Raw genomic sequence first — 15,478 nt, forward strand, 5'->3', positions numbered from 1 at the left:
AACCTTTAAAAAAATAGCTCATTTATGCTTTGAGATACATGTATATTAAGGTGTTTGTTTAATACCTAATGTATGTGTCCCACCACCACTTCAAGTGGACTATGCCCAGACTTACATCTTAAATTCTTATTCCTCTCAAGAGAGCCTGACCCTCCCTCTCATTTCCTATTTCTATTCTAAAGAACAAACTTCACCCCGTAGATAAGGCTGCAAAGCTCTTAGATGACTTCTCCTCCCACATCCAAACAACTGCCAAGTTCTTTCACATCCCACCTCTGCGAGCTCTCTGAAATCCACCTCCTCACCCCAGCCTTGCTGTCATTTTGTTGATGCTCTTGACCCTGTCGGTTTTTTCTACTATCTCAAATGGAATGCCTCCCTGCAGTCTCTCTGCAGCTTATCCCACACAGTGCAGCTAGGTTAATCTTCCTGAGTAGAGTGTGCAGACTATCACTCCCTGCTTGGAAATTTCCTATGGCTTACTTTGAATAAAGTTAGCATTGACTCTTTAGACAATCCTGTTCACCGATCTCTCCCTGAGTCTTCTACTATTCCCCACCCACACAAGTTACCCATCAGTCCCAGACCTCTGCATTTGTTCAGGGTTTGGAAATGTCCTCCTGCTACTTTTCATCTATTCATGTGACGTTCTGGAAAGCACTGGTTTTTGATCTCATAGTGTGTGGCATAGTATATTTTAAAGAATACTGCAAGATTGAAGTCAAACTCTAAAAGCCCTGTGGAGCAAGCACTAATTGGAGGCACAGCCACATGTGCCCCTAAATGGGGAGCAATGTGAAAAGGTAGTTGCAGAGGTTTAGGATCACAAGAGGGACATCTAAGTCATGAAGAAATTGGTTAAGTGAATTTTGTGCAGTTGGCAGTATCTTGAAAAATGCAGATGCAATGTTTCTCTTGCGAACTTCGACTAAAGTCGACATTTATAATAAGTCATCTGCTGAGAGAAAAAGCCACTGTCGACTCTTCTACTTGTCTGTGGAAACTAGGTTGGAAATCAAAGCAGAGACAACAGCCTGATCACTGGCTTCCTAAGGACCGTTTGTAAATGTTAGTATCTGTTTATTTCTGCTCCGTATGTGCAGCACATTCAATCAGTTTACGATCCTCACTGATTAAATAAATCCTCTGATTATAGTCTATTTTAAAAATAATCATGTTAAGTACTATTAGGAAGGAAATCTTGAACATGTTGTGTGAGTAAGCCATTCTCAAAAAGATATAGGGTGTTACTTACATTTGATAATCTATACTACTCAAGTCCATGGAAACAGCAAAGTGTAGTGATGGTTGCCAGGACTTAAAGAGGGTAAAACTGAGAATTACATAAGGGTTAAGAAGTTTCATTTGTGTATGATAATTATCTTCTTGGGATCACTACACAACAATTTGGACATACTTAACACACTGAAACGTACACATAAATGTTTAACTGTCATGACAAAGAGAAACTTATTACAAAGAGAAGTAAGTACTTCATGTTGTTTGTATTATTTGGGAAATCTCACAACCATTTGATGAAGTGTACTTTCTCATCACAGCTATAATATAAAAGATATGGCGACATGTCTTTTACCTGGGTAGAGAAAAAAATTCAAACAAATCCCAACATTAACAGATGTGTGTTGATTATCTAATATCAACAAGTATGCAAAATATTTCATAGATCCATAGACATTCACAGACAATTGTTGGGGCAAGTTCTAAAAGAGTGAGTTACATAGCAATTCAATGATAAGAAACTAATAAAAGCCATGGAACAGCATATGATGGCTACTTCAGGGGAAGCTACTAGAGACCACAAATAGACCCAATGCTGAGCACAAATGATGCTCGGATGTCTTATGCATATGTCTAGGGAGTTGCACTTTTTAAATAAAGTTTGCTACTTAAAAATAATTTAATATTTTGCAAGGAAGTTGGTACTTCTGTACAACTGTCTTATAAGATACCAAAATGTACCTGGTTTTGCTTCAACCTACAGGGTTTTTCTTTCTGTTTGTTAGTGATTTTTAGGGTTTGTTAGGGTACTTTTTAAAAACTTTTTGTTAGGATGTTTGTTTGTTTGTTTGTTTGTGGGCTTTCAAGAGAGGGGATTGAGACAGTCTCTCTTTGTAGATCTGGCTGGCCTGGAACTCGCTGTGTAGACTAGGGTGGTCTGGAACCTAGAGATCCACCTGCCTCTGGACTACTAAGATTAGCAGCATGGGCTGCTACACCTGTCTGACATGTGTTTAAAAAAAAATGTGAAAACTCGGTTTCCAAAAGTAATTACACAGTTCCAAATTTACACAAGCCCAAGGCTAGATGAAGGATCAAAGCTTTCTGTCCATCAAGTTTAGCTGCTGGAACAATAAGCTAAAAGTTTTGTCAGCGTCCTCACTTTCTTCTTCTTTCTCCTAATGTGATCAACTAACGATTTTCTTCCTACAAAACACAGGCGAAACTGACTCCCAGAGCTCTCCGAAATGGCCTGTGTAGCCATGTGGCAGCCTGGTGAAAGGCAAGGAAGTCAAGAGACTTCAGTCTCCCAGCTATCCTCTTTCCTATCCATCATCAGCCACCAAGAATGGCATTACCTAAGGGTCTTCACAGTCTTGTGTACAAACCTTTGCACTGCTTATATGAATGCACATCATAGGTCGTGATAGATAAAGCAAATCTTTGAAATACCTGAAATAAACACCCTTATTAGGTCGTGATAGATAAAGCAAATCTTTGAAATACCTGAAATAAACACCCTTATTCCTAGGGACTAGAATATACTCTTCCAGAAATTTGTCCTAAGTGTGTTCATTTTGTGCTTATATTTTTTTCTTTCTTTAATTTCATAAACTTTATCATAGAAAACTTGCAAATAAAGAAGAACATCACCCACTAAAATTAACCATGCCCCAAATTTACACTAGACATCAGACAGGTAAATTTCTAGATTTACTGTGAACATTTCATATTCTATAAACTAAAACACGCTTTAAACCCTACAAGGATTATTTTAGTACAGAGCACTAGATGGCACAATTTCACCAATTTAGGCTAATAAGATATTCACATTCCTATTAAGTCCACATAAACTAATTTATAATTGCATCTAAGCAATTGGTTTATATAGCAATTTTGTAAGTTATTGAGGCCAAAGGATACATAAACCCTTGTCTCAAAAAGAACAACAGCAACAAAAGCTTTCTAAGCAGCCTGCCCATCCATGTGGCCTCTGTGATTTCCACACTGGCTCACCATGGCCTGAGCTGGAAGGTACAGAAGGCGATGGTGATAGTGCGGTCCATCAACTGTATCTGCATGCAGCCCGCCCATCCATGTGGTTTCTGTGATTTCCACACTAGCTCACCATAGCCAGAGCCAGAAGGTACAGAAGGCGATGGTGCGGTCCACCAGCTGTATCTTCAGACACTTGCAGAATCTCAAGGCAAGCTGTGGATGTCAATGTGTGGATGGTCAAATGCTGGTTTTGGCGAGTCCCTGGGCCTCACTTAAATGATGCCGAAGAATTCAGTCTAAAACAAAGTCAACAAAGCTACTGGGTTAGGTCATGCTAACAGGAGATAATATTTCTCTGCTGCAGAGACTTTCCAACTAGAAATGATAAAAAGATTGAGAAGTTGAGAAGGCAGTACAGAGAATATGGTTCTGAAACATGTTCATATTGTTCTCATGGGTCTTATGTTTATCAGGTAAAAATAAATAGTCTTATTTTTAATATAATTTTTTTAAAACTCAGGACTGGAGAGATTGCTCAGGAGTTAAGAGCGAGCACTTGCTGTTCTTGCAGAGAATTCAGGTTTAGTTCGCAACTCGCAATAGGCAGACCACAACCATCCATGATTCTGTTTCTAGAGGGTTTGACACCCTCTTCTGACCTCTGCATGCACCATGCATATACTCAGTATATAGACAAATATACAGGCAAGACACTCATCACATAAAAATAAAATAAATCTAATTTTTAATTTAAAAAATAAAAGTAATAAAGTAAATTTAATTTTTAAAGTTGTTGATAATGTATTTCATATACCCCATGTTTTACATGCTTACTCCTGAATATAAAAGTGGCAATTCTAAAACCAGATGAATAATTTAAATAATCCAAAGAAAGTAGACATTTCTCTTTAAGACATAAATGTTTATTAGCCATCCATTTGTACCAAATGCACATTGTGTAATATTGACATATCATAAGACTATAATGTGGGATAGAGAGTGACTCCACTGCACTGATAAATGCTTAAAATGAGGTATCAGCCTAAAGATCTGAATTGTTTTTGCCTCACTGCTTAAGGTAATTATACCCAAATGTGACCTAAACTTTCTCATATTTAAAAATTAAAAAGAAATGGTGCATAAATAATGGAAAATGATAGAGGTCGGCCAGTTTTCACATCCATTTGACCTTTAATTTGCTTTAAATATCATGTTTGTAGCAAAAGTCACAGATCTGTCTAATGTGTTCACTAGCACCTCCCTTCTTGGAATCATTTATAGTTCAAAAGGTTTAATCACTCTTACGCTTCATATTGACACACGAAGCAATCCATCAACCAAATGAGGAGATGTAAACCTCACCTGGACCAATCCCCGCCATGTCTCTGACTCCTGATGTGATCTTCCTTAAGGGTTATCTGTAGTGAGGGGCTGCGGGCAGGCCTGCTTTTCGCCTCACCCAGCTCCCGCACGGCTAGCTTAGTCCCAGAAATAACAAAACACAAATTGTATTCATTTAAGCACTGCCTGGCCCATTATCTCTAGAGAGTTAGTTACTGACTAACTCTCATATCTTGATATTAACCCATTCCTAATAATCTGTGTAGCACCACAAGGTGGTGGCTTACCGGAAAAGATTCAGCATGTCTGACCTGGTGGCTGGCTCCATGGCATCTGCCTCATAGCCCTCTTCCCAGCATTCTGTTCTGTTTACTCCGCCTACCTAATTTTCTGTCCTATCAAGGGGCCAAGGCAGTCTCTTTATTGACCAATAAAAATAACACAATAGACAGATAACCCTCCTCCATCAGTTATCATTCGTGAACGGTGTGAACACTGTCAGATGGGACCACCAACAGTGTTAGATCCTTGCTTATAAGTCCCCTCTTAGATACTCTAGCTTCATAAAAAGTCCTCCTGTTCTGAGGAAAGTCATCATCTTGCACAAAGGACACAGACTCTGAAAGGTCACCTATGAAGATGGGAATGGGGACAATTACAGTATCGTATGAGCTAGATTTTTTTGAAGCCACAGTAGATATGAATAAAGGGATAGATTGCCGTTAGCCCCGTCCACTAGACCAAGCATGATGGTAGACAGAGGGGAAGAGAAGAAGGTGAGAGACTTCAGAGAAATTCTACAGCCCTGCTAGAGGCCATTGAAAGCTGAGTCTGTGGGTGGACAGCTCAGCAGCCGTGCTAAGTAGACAGACTCCTTATAGAAAGCAGTTGCTAAACACTTAAACTAATTCTCTCTGAAGCTGCCAGAATTCTCTAAGAAGGCCGTTATAATGCTCCTCTCATCCATCAACTCAACAAGGTTAGTGGTTTTCTCTTTAAGATCGTTTGCCCCAACAGCATGGGGAAACAGAACTTTGCTCTCAAGCAGGTTTAACATTAGAGTCTCTTTTTTATCCCTCTTAAGATGTTTAACTAATATCCTAGACAACATGTACATTGTATTATGGAAAATAAGAAAGAACATAGAGTACGCTTCAGAAGACAGCATTCTTTAAGGAAGTGTTATAATGTGGGACATAACTCCCCAGTGTTTCCATTTCATCCCTGAAGACTCTCTGAGAAAATTACAATAATTCATCTCCCTTGCCAGGGATGGCTTGTTCAGCAAAAGCCAACTGCAGCTGTGTTAGGCCTGCCTAAAATATCCACCACCCCAAGGATGCCCATTCAAATCCCCAAAAGCTATGAATATGATCATTGGGGACAGTTATAGGGCACAGCTAGCCTTAAAGTAAGAGAAGAGCTGGCTGAGCAAAGCTAAGGCAAGACACTCTGAAGAAGGATCCAAAGCAAGCAACTGCTGACTAACATAGGCACCCCCTGGAGCTGTCTCCAGTAACTCAGAGCTGAGAGTCAACAAGGAATCATGGACATCTGTCTACACAGGATCAGAGCATTTGCTAATACCTGGTTGAAGTAGACATCAGATTCTTCTTTGTCCCCATAACCCCCCATGGAAGTCCAGACCATGCTAGCCCACATTTTGACTTAAGCCCTGTGAGGGGAAAGTAGTTGAAGCCCCCCTCTGCCTCTGTCCACAAAATTAGGAATAGTGAATGAGTGCTGTTTTGTGCTGCTAGATTTGTGATAATTTGTTGTGTTGTTTTTATTTTATTATTTAAAACAAAATTGCAAGTAAGAAATGAAATAAATTCCATGTTTATTGCTGCCTTATTTTTTATAGCAAAGACTTGGAATAAACATAATTGTCCATCAACAGGTGAATTGTTAATGAAAATTTGTGTGTGTGTGTGTATGCATATAAAATGAAATACCATTCAGCTCTAAAGAAAAAAGAAATCATAAAATTTGCAGAAAAATGGGTGGACTTAGAATGTATTGTACTAAGTAAGGTCATACAATATCGGAAGGGAAAAAAACACGTTTTCTTGCTCATATGTGGAATTTACCCAATAATAAATGCACATATGTAAACAAATGTACACATGGCTACAGTACAATATGTAGAAAACAGAACAAGAAAGACTAAAGATTAGAGGATGAGGAAGAACTGAATGAAGGTAATGAACAAGAGTTATGATGTTACAAATGATTTCTAGTTCTAAATCTTACATGGATTTTTTTAAAAGTAATCTATTACATCACCTAATATTATTATATTATCTAATATTTTATTGTTACTTAAAATGGTTCATTGCCTAATAAAGTACACAAAATTGACAAAGAAAAATTTTAAGCATTAAATTTCATGTATGATAGAAATCAAAACTCATTATTAAAAGGAAGATTAGATAATATCCTAAAGTCATAAACGTAGCTTACAACCAAAGCAATTGGTAAAACCAAGGTATAATGGGGGCTGGAGAGATGGCTCAGTGGCTCAGAGCACTGATTGTTCTCCAAGAGGACCTGAGTTCAGTTCCTAGCACCCACCTGATAGCTCACAACTGTCTATAACTCCAGTTTTGGGCGATCTGACACCTTCATACCAATGCACATAAAATAAAGTTAAATAAAAACAAAATAAAACAAAAAAACCCCAAGGTATATTGACTAATTTTTTTCTATTATGTTACCTGCTTATTTTATTTAAATTTTAAAGAATCCACTGATTATTTTGCAATTTTAAAAGATGTCAATTTAAAAGTAACTAATTATGAAGCAGGTATTAAGATTCAAAAGAACAAGTCCTATAACGTAGCTACCTAGATATCTCAGTATCTTTTCATTTGTTTTCTTTGGGTGTCTTTGAGATGGTCTTGCTAATGTAACACTAGTTGGTCTGGGCAGTTCTCTGGCCCTGGTAGAATTTCAGGCATGGACCACCCCACTCAGCTCTCTATTGGTTTTCTAAGGAAGTTGTCACCAAGTACTGTGAACTGGATGTCTTAAGCAACAGAAATGTTTGGTTTCACAGTTCTAATTGTCTGAAATGAAGATGACAAAGGCACTGGCTCTTCCTGAGGTCTGGCGAAGGATCTGCCTCCCTCCTTGGCTTGTGGAGTGTCTTCTTCTACCAAAGTTCCATCACATTGTTTTCCTTCTCTGTGTATCTTCCTACGTTGCTTCTTATAATGAATTCACTCATATGTTACAGATCATCCTGGTGACTTAATTTAAAGATTTATTTCTGTCTCGATCACACACCAAAAATATATTATTTCTTGTATTTAAAAAACCTTTAAGCTAAAACAAGTTACTTTTGTAGTAATGATAATGTTAGTGTTAATGATTCAGCAATTGTATTTTCATGTTTGGTATAGTATCGAATTGGTGTTATCCAGAATGAAGAAATTTAGTAATAACTACCAATATTTGCTTGAATTGAACTATTATTCACTTTGTGGTTGGAAAATTATTTTCATATAAGTATATCTAGCTGTAGTTGCACATTGAATTTCTTAACATTTAAGAAAAGAATTTTCAGTATGCCAGGGAAACAGATAGGCTAAGTGCATGTCTTCACTCTCCCTCCTCTCCTCCAAATCCAGTTCCTCAGCTCTGTAGCAGACCTCTCCACTCCCTACCTCCATAGCTCCAGTGTATCACAGGTCCTCTACTCCAACCTTCCTTCCCCAACTCATCACTTTATCCCAGCTTCCCAAAACAGCAGGCACTCCCTGAAAACCTATCGACCCTGCCAACTTAGGAGACAGGTAGGCTAGCTGCAGGTCTTCACCTCTTCCTCAGCTCCTCCAAATCCAGTCTCCCAGTCTCACCCCAACTCTTCAGCAGACTCTCTGCTGTGACCCCACTCCTCTCTGCTTCCATCTCCAGAGGATCATGCAGATTTTCCCCTCCAACGTTCTCCCTACTTATCCTGCTATCCCAGCCCCCAACTCGGGCAGGTATTCTTTGGAAACTCACCAGCCAAGCCCGCCAGAATAGTAGCAAATAGGTCCTCAAAGCAGATAAACAAGCTTCTAGTCTTCAATCTCCCTCCTCTCCTCCAGTGCCAATCCCCCAGTCTCATCCCAGCTTTGTAGCAGACTACTTGTTCTGGCCTGGAGTGATTAGATTAGAAATAATAAAAGGCAGTTTGCAGCAAGCCCACAGCCAACATCAACTTCAATGGAGAGAAACTCAAACCAATTCCACTAACATAAGGAACAGAAAAAGGTTGTCCACTCTCTCCATACCTAGTCAATATAGTACTTGAAATCTTAGCTAGCACAATAAGACAATGGAAGGAGACCAAGGGGATACAAATTGGAAAGGAAGAAGTCAAAGTATCTTTATTTCCTGATGGCGTGATAGTATATATAAGTCCTATGCCAAAGTATTTGTTTTTGTTTCATCACTATTGTAATATTGAGTTGGAAGTATCACTCCCAGCCTGCCAACCACTTTGCGCTTGGACTTCAACTCCCAGCCTGCCAAGCACTAACCCAACAGGGTATTTAAGCTTGTGCCAAAAAGAGAAACACATGGTTTTGGGCTTGCATGTGTGCTCCCTCTTTCCCTTGCCATGTTCTCCCTGGGAGTCCACCATATATTAAACTCGAGCATTTAATTTGGCTTAACTTGGTTTGATTGGAGTTCTTTGCACCGGTAGAGAGGTTTTTCTTAACAATTATTGTAATGGAAAAATAAAAATTGCTGTGGATCCCAGAATAGCTTGCTGCGGGATGCCGGTGTGCAGGAAGTGGGCAGAAGGGCCAGAGAGCAGCCAGTCCTAGGCAGGGACGGTGCATGTCCACGCCGCAGGTCTCTGAAGGTGGCTGGTGCCTGGCGGTGAGCCATATGGCAGCGGGAAAGAAATAGACAGATAGGCATGCCATGCAGAGTGAGACTGGATATTTATTAAGTGGGTTATGGAAGTATGGAAGGGAAAGGGGGAGAAGAGAGAAGAGGAGGGAGAGGAGAGAGAGAGAGAGAGAGAGAGAGAGAGAGAGAGAGAGAGAGAGAGAGACCAAAGCTGCCTCTCTGAGAGAGAGATGGAAAAAAGAGAGAACTCAGACTGAAAGCTGAAGATCAGCTTGCCTCAGTGGATGGGGAGGGAGTGGGCGTTGCTTGTCTCTTAAAAAGACAGAACAACCATTACAATTATATGATATGATATATTTCTTGAGCCTGATTGTTTTCTAATGATAATCAGAAAGGGGATACATGTGACGGGAGGGGAGGAAAGGAGAAACTGGGAGGAATAGAGGGAGAGGAAATTGTAATCAGGATATATTATGTGAAAAAAAAACTATTTTCAATAAAAGAAAAAAGGAAAGTAAATAATTTTCATCCTTTTCAAATATTCATACCTAGTTGAATTGAACAAATTCAAAGATTGTATAAATGACATCTTTATGATAATGTGAAGAATTTCTACTTAATTTTAGTGCACATAGTTATAAACTTAAAGCTCGTTCAATAAAAACAATGTTTTGATTATATAGGTGAAACCTTATGTTGCAAAATGTTTGGGAATTTGAGAATTTTCTAGATGTAGGACCCAGACATGACAAGCTCAATAGAGGTCTGAGTCTCAGTAGTTTACCCTGAGGCAATAACTGCTTCTAAGAAAGACCACAAACTATGACCACCCAGGAACAGACCATTCAAAGGAAAGTCCTAACCTTCCAACCATTGTAGACAGGATCACCTGCCAGCACACACCCATAACTTTTCACCAGGACACTCATAGACAAATGTCAGTCAGTCAGGGGTCCTAAACATTAGACGTCCCTCACCCCTTTCTTTGCTACTATAAAAACCCAAATCAAACTGAGCTCGGGGCGCAAATATGTTGGACACACAGAGAGTCTGAGTTTGCAAACTTGGGTAAAAATAAAGGCTCTTTGCTTTTATGACTCGGTCTCCTAGTTGGTTTTGGGAGGACTTCATGATCTGGGCATGGCACTGGACAGTTCTATCAATCAGAATACAAGTAATAATCCATGTCTACTAGTAAAGATTTGGAAGTGAGCATCAAGACTTGTTAAAATTGTTACTGGTTGTTCAAAATGAGTGGCAAAAGCATATCAAAATTAAAGAGTTATAGGTGAAACTAGAAGAGCCTGTAAAAGAAAATAATAAAATTGGTTAGATCTGTGGGCATGTGGGATTAGAGTTAAAATGAATAAGCTAAGAAACGTAAGAAGAAAATTTGAGAATTGCTTCTATAGTGAGCAGAAGTACATGAGAAATAAGTAGAAAGAGAATTTTAGAAGGCCCCCAGTGCGTTTGGAGAATTGAAGGCATTGTTTTATCTCGGGAAAGATCATTTCAGTCTGGAAGTGAAGAGGGTGGAACTGACAGAAGCCAAACTGCAGAGGCTTGAGCAGTAGGAGGGATCCTTCATCTTCTGGAGACAGGAAGGAGGAAGTAAGGAAAGTGCAGATGTTTATCACAAAGGAGATTTGCAAATGTAAGCACAGGAGAATAATAGAACAGCAGGATGGCTGAACTCAAAAGAAGTAATTACAGGGAAGAACAATGCTGAAGAGGCTTTCTAAAGCATGGCATTACAGAATTTGGATAACTATTGTGGCGAGAAAATAGCAGATCCACAGACCTCAAAGGCAGCTCTAAGTAAAACAGCAATTTATCCAGTTAGTTGGCAGTGCAGAATGTTCATGTTAGTGATCTTGTTAATCCCACAGATGTGAAGAGAAAGACCGCCAACCCAAATCATTGTGGCCAAACCATTGTGACTTTTTTAAATTCATGTGCATGGGCTGTCTCTCCCTGAGACAGTGTATAAGATATTAGCATTGAACATGAGGAAGATAAGGTTTTTGGAGTTCAGGAGTAGAGGTTTTCAAATGGGGGATTTGGCAGGCAAGTAGGCAGGGTTGCAGAAGCAGAACATGAACATAAGAAGGTAATCATAACAACTTGCTAAAACAAAGATGTGGTTGCGTTAATCCCACCAGAATAAGACCACTATGATAGTTTAGAGACAAATTTGAATCAAGCTTTAATTTAATACTGACCAGGTAAATGGGCTCTGACCAAGTCTATACCTGAATTCCCAGGAAATGGCCTCAATCAAGTTTTGCAAGGGCTTGAGAAGGAAAACCCATAATTCACTGCATTTCCCATCAGGTTCAATCACAGGCAAACATACATCTTTATGTATTTCATGTGTATGTAACTTCCACCCACATATGATCAAGCATATCTGGTGCAGATGGGTCAAACAAACTTGTTTAAGGAAGTGAAAACATGTGATTTGGTATCTCCCAGAAACAATAGCCTCCAGCATCTCAAGAACTATCCATCCTTGGGTGAGGGGCTTGCAGATCAGAGATATTTTTGTTTCATGAATCTCTAAGGCTTAGTAATTAAAACTTAAATTGTAACTTTGACTCTCACAGTTTACAAGGTGGTCATAACAACAAGGTAGTCACAAGGTACTCTTGACAAGGTGATCATAGCAAGGTGGTCATAACAAGTTGTGAAAGACCCCCGATTCAGGTGTCCTCCCCTCGGGGACCCTGACACCCAAAAACCAAGACCAGTCCGCAATGGATGCAAAAGCAAGAGGTATTTTTTATTGTTTACATGGGCGGCTGTGGATGCTGCAGCTTTTGGGGGCTGAGCATGCCGGGCTAAATTCGGGGCTGATTATATAGCAAGAAGCATGCTTACAGAAGTGGATGCATTGTCAGTGGTTATTTCAGATAAAACGATGAGGTCAGGTCAGGGACAGGGTTGTCTATTCATCTTGAATACATGGAAATCAGTTAAGGCTCATTTCAGCACACTCTGGGCTTCCTGCTCCCTTTTGTCTTCCTATTGGCCAAAGGCTGACCTCCAGGTATCTGACCACAGATATCCTGTGGTGCGGGAGAATTGTCTGTATTCTGTCAATCATGTATTTTAATAAAACGCTGATTGGCCAGGCAGGAAGTAGAGGCGGGTCAACCAGACAGGAAATAGAGGTGATGCAATGAGAACAGGAGAATTCTGGGAAGCAGAAAGCTTCCTCTTCATTCCTGTCCAGACCACCGAAGAGGCAACATGTGAGCTGTCACACTGAGAAAGGTACTGAGCCGTGTGGCTAACATAGATAAGGATAATGGGGTAATATAAGTTATAAGAGCTAATAAGTAGCCTGACCAAATGGGCCAATCAGTTCATAAACTTATAGAGTCCTGTGTGTGATTTTCCTTGGGAGTTGCTGGCTGTGGGGTACCGGCTGGTACAGAAACCCCAACAAACCGGCCCCTCATGCTACAATCCTGGTTTTTTTTTCATCATCAGGGGCCCATCTGGCCTCAGAGTGTTTATGCTGGCCTGGGTACAGCTTGACCTGGTCGCAATGGAGATTCCTCGAAGTAGGCGGGGGTAGCTGCAAGGGCAGACGGGTGGGGGTCTTCTCTGTTGGTCATAAGGTAGTCATAACAAGTTGGTCCTAACAAGTTAGTCATAATAGCCTTTTGAAACAAAGGCATGTTTGTCGTTTCCTGAAACAGGCAGTTGTTTGGTTGGAAGCATCACCTCAGCCCCTCGCATCCTTATTCAAAAGGGTCTGGAATGTTTGGTTGGAAGTATCACCCCAGCCCTGGAATCTATTTTGGAATGTTTGGTGGAAAGTTCAATTTCAAGCCCCCTAATCTGGGAGTTGCTGGGGTCCAAACTCTATCTCTAAGAAAGCCTGCCAAATGGTGACTCCTTTCCAGGGAGGGTCAAGACTACTCCCATAGGCTATTTAAACTGCCCCCAGAGAACAAACATGTGGTCTTTTCAGTTCTCCATTTCCCTCTCCATGGTTTCCCCTCCTCCCCATCTTCCTCCCCAGGGGGCCTGAAGGGCCACTCGGGAGCCCTGGCATCCATTAAACCTGTGCCTTTTTCTAATTTGATTTGGCCTGATTTGGATTATTGGATCATCAGAGGTTTATCAGACCAAAAAATCTTTACAGCAGTATAGAACCATCTGTAGTTAAGGTTACAGGTGTATCATATCTTAATCCTTAAGAAACAGATTAGTCATAAATAGCCAATAAATCAAGTTGTTTTTTATTTTTTTATTATTTATTTATTTACTGTAAATTGGCTTTTAAGTCTAAAATGGAGGTAGGCTGGATTATCAATCTCACAAAAGTTTAAAAGCTGAGTAAATAAGATTATACCCAAAGAGTTAAACTGTGTTTTTTCACAGAATCCATTTATAGATATAGACACATAAATAACAGCATTTCTGTCCATTCAGGAGGCTTTCATTACATTTCATTGAATAGATTAGCATAGCTAATGATAAAAAGAAGAAGAAAGTGTTGATTGGCCAGCCAACCATTTGAGAGAATGGTACAGACATTGTTCCCCTGGATCAAGCATGCTGCATCCTTCAGCCCTTCATCCATCAGTCTCTAGAGGTACCTTCTATTGTTTTCATCTATTTTGTATTATTGCTGTTGCTGTTCTGCTTTTTTTTGGAGGTCTTATTGGGGTGACTGGTGGTGGTGGTGGTAGTGATGGTATTGGTGGTGATGGTGATGGTTTTGTTTTATTTTGGTTTTTGTTTTGGTTTATTTATTTGTTTTGAGACAGGCTCTTATGTAACTCAAGCTGGCAAGGAATTTATTGTGCACTTAAGGCTGTCCTTGAATACCTGATCCCCCTGCCTCTATCTCCTTAATATGTTTCTTAGCAAGGAATTCACTTACGTAACCAAAGTAAAATGACAAAAATCAGGACACTTAACTCTGGTCATTATTACTTAATATCCTCTTTTAACAATTGTTCTAAATGTTTTTTATTTGCATGCTTGCTTGTTTGATGACAAAAACAAACTATTGTCTGACTGTTAGGTCCCAAAGAAACCCAGAACAAATGGCTAACTGAGGTGTTTATTCACATATCAAAGTGGGTGCTCTCTCATATGTCTAATAAAATCCTTCTCCTCAACTATACCTAGGAGTGGTCATGTCCTTATTTTCATTTACTATGGGTCATTCACTCTCTCTAGGGTGCTGAAATTTGAACTGAGGGCCATCCATGTGAAAGGAGTCTTAGCACTCTGAATTACATCTCTAGTCCAAGGTCACTCTTTCTTTTTCATGTCTACTTTTCCTCCTTTTACCTGAAACAATACATTAGCCCTTCATAACACTGATATTTTTTAAAATACAGCCATAACATTTTGTAGTATGTTTCTTATTTTAGAATCATCCCATGTTTCTTCATGACCTTAATACAGATTGAACATTTGAGGCAGAAATTATGTGTGAAGTGCTCTTGTATTTTAAGTGTCTCTAGTTGGAAGTGCTTGATTTCTATTTGCCCCATTGCTGGTGATAAATTTTTAACATTCAATGAAAGTAGTATCTGTCAGGTTTTTTAGGGTAAACTTGCCCTGTTAGTTATCAGTAGAGTAGTTTTGTATCCTAATTGATCACATCAATGACTGCCAACAGATTTTCAACATTTTCATTTCAGAGGGATGTCTCAAATTCTCAATAATAGGTGACTTCCTTGGACTCATGTCCCAGGGGTTTCTGACAGAAGTTGAGTCATGTTCTTTAGGAACCCTGCAAACTATAATGGAGAATTATGACAGAGACTGAAGGAAGCAAACATACCAAACCTGAAAGAACCAGCTACGGGATACTAATGATATTAATGAGAAGAAGCTGTTGAAGTCAAGCTGTGCCCCACTCTAAGTTATTCTATATTGTCCAAAATAGTCAAAGTTTTTCAAGTTGTGCCTTACTCTATAGACTCCATCTTTCAAGAAACATTTGACTCCATTTTGAATGAAAATATAAAAACAAGACAACTTTGCACCCTAGTGTGCACACAAACAACCATCTGTATCA

This window comes from Myodes glareolus, chromosome 17 (assembly GCF_982192425.1).
Source record: "Myodes glareolus chromosome 17, mMyoGla1.1, whole genome shotgun sequence".
Lineage (NCBI taxonomy): Eukaryota > Metazoa > Chordata > Mammalia > Rodentia > Cricetidae > Myodes > Myodes glareolus.